The 7,500-nt window shown below is 63.1% G+C and overlaps 1 long non-coding RNA gene across 1 annotated transcript; it reads left to right on the top strand.

Annotated features, from left to right (window-relative positions):
• Positions 1-1,685: 1,685 nt before the first annotated feature.
• Positions 1,686-2,145, top strand: LOC134911433 (uncharacterized). The gene is made up of 2 exons (XR_010176565.1): positions 1,686-1,813; positions 1,900-2,145. It is a non-coding gene; the product is annotated as an uncharacterized LOC134911433 (long non-coding RNA).
• The last annotated feature ends 5,355 nt before the right edge of the window (positions 2,146-7,500 follow it).

Below are 7,500 nucleotides of genomic sequence, written 5' to 3'. Positions count from 1 at the left end.
GTTCAAGCTGTCCACCACAATGAGCATGAGGTTGCAAGGGCACTCAGCTTTCCGAAGCGCTCCAGGGAAAGGACAGTGCAGCTAGACCTGATTCGCACCCGGGGAAACTTTGCCCATAATGTCGGGGTTCTCCGCGAGGGCAGCGGAGTCCTCCTACCGTGCAAGCAGCCGAAAGAAGCAACGGCTCCCCAAGATTTCATGCACTGTGTAAAATGTAAAGGGCTATTCTCCAGGAAGCACCTGTGGCGCCATGTGAAGAGGTGCCCGCTCCGCAAAAGTGTCAGCCCCAAACCTGGAAGAACCAGGGTGCAGGGTCTCTTCACTTACGCCACACCGCTCCCGAAAGATGTTGGCACTGGCCTCTGGAAGTTGCTGAGCGGAATGAATTATGATGATGTGGTACCGGTAATCAAAGGGGACCGCTGGATTATGCAGTTCGGTCAGCACCTCTATAACCGTCTGGGGTCTGATGTCAGCAAGCATGATTACATCCGTCAGAAGCTCAGAGAGGTGGGGCGGCTTCTGCTGAAGGCGATGAAGGTCACACCGTTGCGGTGTATGGAAGATTTCATTTGCCCACAGAATTTCCTGCAAGTGGTGCATGCTGTGAGGAGCCTGGCCGGTTACGATGACCGCACCAATACATATAAAATACCCTCGTTGGCTCTGAAGGTGGGACACAGCTTGCAGAAGATTTCAGCTATGGTGGAGTGTCAGGCACTGATGGAGGGCAGTGCCCTGACAGAGGAGCGTGCCCGAAACTTTCGGAAAATTTATGAGGCGAGGTGGAGCGAGCTAATCTCCACTGCTGCCCTGAAGACACTTCGAGAGATAAAATGGAATGCACCGCTGCTTCTGCCCTTCACTGATGATGTTAAGCGCTTGAACCTGTACCTCCTTGACCGTCAGCGAGAGTACATCGATGAGTTGTCCGCCCACCCTTCCAAACAGCAGTGGTCCATGTTGGCCAAAGTTACCCTCACGCAGCTGATTCTCTTCAACCGCAGGAGAGAAGGTGAGGTTTCCAAGATGCTGCTCTCCTCCTTCGATTTACGGCACACAGCCGATTTGCAGGGTGATGTGGCCCAGGCCCTGTCAGAGCTGGAGAAGGCACTCGGTCGTCACTTCTCCCGTATTGAGATTCCTGGGAAAAGAGGCAGGAAAGTCCCTGTCCTGCTATCCCCAAGCATGCAGAAAGCGATGGAGCTCCTCATAGAGAAGCGGACAGAATGTGGTGTGACCCCACACAATATCTACATGTTTGCTAGGCCAACAGCCATGTCCCATTATAGGGGATCCGACTGCATACGTCTCTACGCCCGGGAGTGTGGGGCCAAGCACCCCGAAGCATTATCTTCCACCCGCCTACGGAAGCATGTGGCTACACTTTCCAGAGTCCTCAACCTGAGCGATACAGAGATGGATCAGCTTGCTGATTTCCTTGGACATGATATTCGGGTGCACCGGCATTATTACCGCCTCCCGGAGGGTACCCTTCAACTGGCCAAGTTGAGCAAGCTGTTTCTGGTTCTCGAGCAAGGGAGAATGGCTGAATTCCGGGGCCACAATCTGGAAGAGATCTCCATTGATCCAAACGGTAGGTATCACTTGACAGTGTGGCTCCAGGGACTGACTGTCTAAGTGGGCTGGTGTGATCGGTTTCCCTGTCCTTCTCTATCCACAGAGCCGATCCAGGTGGTGAGCGATGACTCTGGGGATGAGCCAGAGAGTCAGGATACTGAGGTTCCCATGGGGCACATGGGAAAAGAAGCTGGCAGCGTGGTGTCGGCGGTGGATGGAGGTGCAGCTAAAGGTGGGTGTGACTGTCCATTCCATTTGAGATGCGTCCATGACTGGTGGTGGCGTTGCGTGGTGACTGACCTTTCTTCTCCCGCACAGGTGACAGAAGGGGTACCAAGCGCAATCCGTGGACCCCAGCAGAAGTGAAAGCTGTTGAACGTCACATGATTCGGTTCATTCGCTCATTCAAGGTGCCGGGCAAGAATGACTGTGATGCGTGCCTAAGGGCAGAACGACAAGCGCTGAAGGCTCGGAACTGGCTCTCGGTTAAGTTTTACATTAAGAACCGAATTACTGCTGAAATGAGAAAGAACCTTTCCTGAATAAAATGTATCTGCTGCTGAATACACGTTTCCTCTATCTCTAATTAAACCCGAAAATAAATCAGTTATGTGGGGTGTCCTCATTAGGCCGGTATTCCTGAATAGGTCCCCATGAGGAAGGTTCCAGACATATGTCCCGATGAGGATAGAAAAACAAGTATGTGTGGGTGTGCGTGTGTCCTGTGCACTTGTTTATATATCCTAACGGGGACAAGGGCCAGACAGCACACCAACACTGGCGGGACCTCCGACATGGTGGGGACCTAAAATGAGGTCCCCATGAGTCTGACCCTGGGAGGTGATGGGGGAGTCATGTCTCAACTACCCAGCATACAATTCTCGCAAGTCCCAGAGAATCACGTTTACCAGACTGGAATGGGTTTCGGTGTGTATGCAATGCAGAGTGTGTTTAAAGCAAACACTTCCCCAGCAGCGCTGTGGAGCATTCCCCGAATAATCTCCGGTGCTGCGGTGCCACCGGGGGGGGGGGGGGGGTTAGGGCGGCCTGCTCGCTCCGCTCCGGTCGGGGGACTTGGCCCGGGGCGGGGGACAGGCGAGGCCCTAACCCTCGCCCTCCCTCGCTCGCTCGCCAGCCAGCCAAGTCCCGGCCGGGGACTTGGCCGGAGGCGCCCCGTCCGCCCGGCGCGTCAGCGCCTCCGAGCGCGGCGGAGCGCGGAAGGGGGATCCTTCCCTGGTCCGCCCGGGGGCCGACGTGGACTCCCTGGCCGGGCTTAATAGTCGGGGGCGGGTCCACCGGGAGGGGAGGAGGGGCCTCGGGCCGTCTGGACGGGAGCGAGTCCGGGCCTCGCCTCCTGCCCGTCCCCGGCCGGGTCAACCCCCGGTCCGTGCGGCGGCTCCACGGCCTGGGCTTCCCGTCCAGTGGAGGACACCCCTACTCTCGCCTGATCTTCACCCGGCGAGAGCCCGGGCCGCGGAAGCCGGAGAGAGCCCGGGCCGCGGAAGCCGGAGGGAGCCCGGGCTGCGGAGGCCGGCTGGAGCCCGGGTTGCGGAAGCCGGCGAGATCCCTGGCTGTTCTTCTCTTCCATCCATCCGTCCGTTATTTCATTTGCTGTCTGTATGTACGGAGCCTGTGCCGCGGATGCCGGAGGGAGCCCGGGCCGCGGAAGCCGGAGGGAGCCCGGGCCGCGGAAGCCGGAGAGAGCCCGGGCCGCGGAAGCCGGAGGGAGCCCGGGCTGCGGAAGCCGGCTGGAGCCCGGGTTGCGGAAGCCGGCGAGAGCCCGGGCTGCGGAAGCCGGCGAGATCCCTGGCTGTTCTTCTCTTCCATCCATCCGTCCGTTATTTCATTTGCTGTCTGTATGTACGGAGCCCGGGCCGCGGAAGCCGGAGGGAGCCCGGGCTGCGGAAGCCGGCGAGAGCCCGGGCTGTTCTTTTTTTTTTTTCCCTTTCATTTATTTCCCCCCACCAGGGTGCGCCGACGAGGGGAGACGCCTCCCCGCCGCCGCCGTACCGGACACATCGCAAATTCACAACGGTGGATTATTATTATTATTATTATTTTTTTTACGCGGCCAGCAGGGGGCGCCGCGCGCGCGGACTGGCGCTCGTGAACACTGCATTTAAATCGGTGGTGTGTTTTTGTCTTTTGCCTGTTTTTTTTTAATCTCAATCGTGTATTACCTCGGCTGGCCAGCGGGGGGCGCCGCGGCGGGGACACGGGCGGACCGGGTACATTTCATCTGTTTGGGGCGAGTGCTTTTTTGAATTTTTTTTATCTTTTAGTCTCGTTCCGTTCTTCCCTTCAACTGGCCTGCGGGGGGCGCCGTGCGCGCGGACCGGCGTCCACCCCTGGCCGCTCCGGGACTTTGCATTCAAATGGGTGGGGTGTTTTTCTTTTTTTGCCCTTTTTTTTCACTTCCCCCCTCTCAATCGTGTATTACCTCGGCTGGCCAGCGGGGGGCGCCGCGGCGGGGACACGGGCGGACCGGGTACATTTCATCTGTTTGGGGCGAGTGCTTTTTTGGATTTTTTTTTTTATCTTTTAGTCTCGTTCCATTCTTCCCTTCAACTGGCCTGCGGGGGGCGCCGTGCGCGCGGACCGGCGTCCACCCCTGGCCGCTCCGGGACTTTGCATTCAAATGGGTGGGGTGTTTTTCATTTTTTGCCCTTTTTTTTCACTCCCCCCCTCTCAATCGTGTATTACCTCGGCTGGCCAGCGGGGGGCGCCGCGGCGGGGACACGGGGGAGGGTTCATCCGGGCGGACCGGGTACCTTTCGTCTGTTTGGGGCGAGTGCTTTTTTGAAATTTTTTTCATTTTATTTTTGTCATCCCTTCGACCGGCCAGCGGGGGGCGCCGCGCGCGCGGACCGTCGGGGCCCGGGGCCCTGCGTCCCACTTACTTTCGCCCGACGGGAATCGTTTCTTTTGTTTTTATCCGAGAGGACACACGGAATCTGCACCCCCCGCAGTGGCGTCAGGCGGCCACCGGGGGGCGCCGCGGCGGGGATCGGGGGGGTCGCCCGGGAGCCGCCTGCCCGTCCGCTGGGCCAAGGGGGCCGGGGCGGGTCACGCGCCGCCGTTCCCCCCCGATCGTCTCGCTCCGAGCCGCCTCTGGCCACCGGGGGGCGCCGTCGGGTGGCGCGGGGGCGCCCCCGCCGCCCGCCGCCTCCCCCCGCACGCGTCGGGCCTCCCCCCGGGCCCCCGCGGGCCGGGGGACGCGGCCGGCGAGCGTCGGACTCCAGCGCGGAAGTGTCGCGGATGAGTGCGGACCGGGGCGCCCGCGGCCCAGCGGCACTTCCAGGGGCTCGGGGAGGAGATGGTTGAAGCCTGGGTGAAGCGCGCCCTCGGCCGTCCGTGTCGCTACCCGCCGGAGAACACCTCCGCCGGATCAGTAGGTACCAACGAGGCGAGCGAGAGAGCCGGGACTCTGTCCGGGGCCGAAAAGCCTGTTTCCCTGGAGCTTTTGCGAAAGGACCCGTGACAGAAGATGCGCGGAGCTCAGAGATCAGCATGGGCAGGGCCTTCTTGCATCCGATTTTGCCCAGGCAGGGCTCCAGGAACCGGGTTACAAAAAGCAAAAAGCCCTGGAGCTCAAACGAAAGGTTTAGTGACAAGATAGCCGTGGAGCTCCGATAACAGCATGGCAGGACCAGGATGGGGCCTATAAAGGGTCCACGGCGGGCATCCGTTGGAGCCCGACGTACGGGCCGGGCACGTCTCCTTCTCCCCCGGAGGCAGCGCCCCCCAGCGGGCCAAATTGGGTACTGCAATTTGTGGAAGTTTCGCAGATGAGTGCGGACCGGGGCGCCCGCGGCCCAGCTGCACTTCCAGGGGCTCGGGGAGGAGATGGTTGAAGCCTGGGTGAAGCGCGCCCTCGGCCGTCCGTGTCGCTACCCGCCGGAGAACACCTCCGCCGGATCAGTAGGTACCAACGAGGCGAGCGAGAGAGCCGGGACTCTGTCCGGGGCCGAAAAGCCTGTTTCCCTGGAGCTTTTGCGAAAGGACCCGTGACAGAAGATGCGCGGAGCTCAGAGATCAGCATGGGCAGGGCCTTCTTGCATCCGATTTTGCCCAGGCAGGGCTCCAGGAACCGGGTTACAAAAAGCAAAAAGCCCTGGAGCTCAAACGAAAGGTTTAGTGACAAGATAGCCGTGGAGCTCCGATAACAGCATGGCAGGACCAGGATGGGGCCTATAAAGGGTCCACGGCGGGCATCCGTTGGAGCCCGACGTACGGGCCGGGCACGTCTCCTTCTCCCCCGGAGGCAGCGCCCCCCAGCGGGCCAAATCGGGTACTGCAATTTGTGGAAGTTTCGCAGATGAGTGCGGACCGGGGCGCCCGCGGCCCAGCTGCACTTCCAGGGGCTCGGGGAGGAGATGGTTGAAGCCTGGGTGAAGCGCGCCCTCGGCCGTCCGTGTCGCTACCCGCCGGAGAACACCTCCGCCGGATCAGTAGGTACCAACGAGGCGAGCGAGAGAGCCGGGACTCTGTCAGGGGCCGAAAAGCCCGTTTCCCTGGAGCTCCTGCGAAAGGACCCGTGGCAGAGTAGGCACGGAGCTCGGAGAGCAGCAGGGCCGGAGCTCGGAGAGCAGCAGGGCCTGGGCTCCCTCCCTTCCATAGGCTGCCCAGGCAGGGCTCCAGGAGCCCGGTACCAGCTCTCCCCGTCCAACAGCCTCCTCTCTGGAAGCGGAGAGCGGACGCAGTCGGGCTCCCGGACCGGGGCCCTGGGAGAGGGTTTGGGAGAGCCCTGCCGGGAGCCACCGGGACGGGCCCGTGCGGACGGGTGCGCGGCGCCCCCCGGTGGTCGAAGGCGGAACCGCGGAGGTCTCTCTCTCTCTCTCTCTCTCTCTCTTTCTCTCTCTCTCCGGGACTCCCGGCCTCCCGTTCCCCCGACTCCCCCTTCCGAGGCCGAGACGGGGCAGCGCCGGGCGTCCGGCGGAGCCCGGCGCCAGGCCCGGCCCGTCCCCCTCTTCCCCCGGCGGCAGCGCCCCCCGGCGGGCCGAATCGGGTACTGCAATTCGCGGAAGTTCAGCCGATGAGTGCGGACGGGCACCCCTCGGGCCGGGAGGCGGCTCCAGGAGCCCGGGGAAGCGTCGGAGGACGCTCCGCGAGAGCGTCGCGCGCGCCGCCCGTCCCGCTACGCCCGAGGGAACCGGCCAGAGAGCATCACAGGCGGCGAACAGAGTCAAGCCGGAAAAGAGAAAACGGAGGGCTGCGGTTGACGCGAGAGAAGGGCCCCACGTCTCCCATTTCCGCAACCCGATCGATGTGGCACCCCGCGCCCCGGCGGGGAGGGACGATCGCTCGGCCGGAACCCAGGGGTCTCGGCCGGCTCCAGGCGAACCCGACCCTCCCTCTGCCCACGGCGCGCCCGGAACCCCTCCGCCCGGAGAGGGCGTCCGGTCCCCAGGCGTCCGCCCGAGCGCTCCGGTCTCCGGAGCCGGGCGGGCCCCGCACCCGTACCCCGTGCGGCGCGGTCTGCTCCGTCCGCCGGCACCCGCAGGCGTCCGACGCCGCCAGGGGTGCCGGGGAAGCGTCCCCCTCGCCCAGCGAAGGGCGCTCGCCCCCGGACCCCGGCGGAGCACACGATTTCCCAGGAACCGAACGAGCGTCGCATCGAGATCCGAGGACGCGGCCAGCCCCGACGGCCGCTCCTCGCAAGCCCCAGGAGAGGGCCCTGCGCGCCGCCCCCGCTCCGGCGAGGCGGCCGCACGGAAGGGTTCGCCCGCCGGGCCTCCCCCGCCGCGGACGGGAGGGCCGGACGGGGCGGAGGTCAGAGCGAGAGAGAGATAGAGCGCGGGAGAGGAGCCGAGTCTGGCGGCAGGGCGAGAGAGAAGCGCAGACTCGGAGCGAGACCGTCCAGGAGACGCAGGGAGAGCGGGAGGCGCTTTTCGGAGGGAGCCGGCGGAAGCTGCGGTC

This window comes from Pseudophryne corroboree, chromosome 4, assembly GCF_028390025.1.
Source record: "Pseudophryne corroboree isolate aPseCor3 chromosome 4, aPseCor3.hap2, whole genome shotgun sequence".
Taxonomy (NCBI): Eukaryota; Metazoa; Chordata; class Amphibia; order Anura; family Myobatrachidae; genus Pseudophryne; species Pseudophryne corroboree.
Note: the sequence above shows the minus strand (reverse complement) of the source record. Positions and strands in the feature narration are given on the sequence as shown.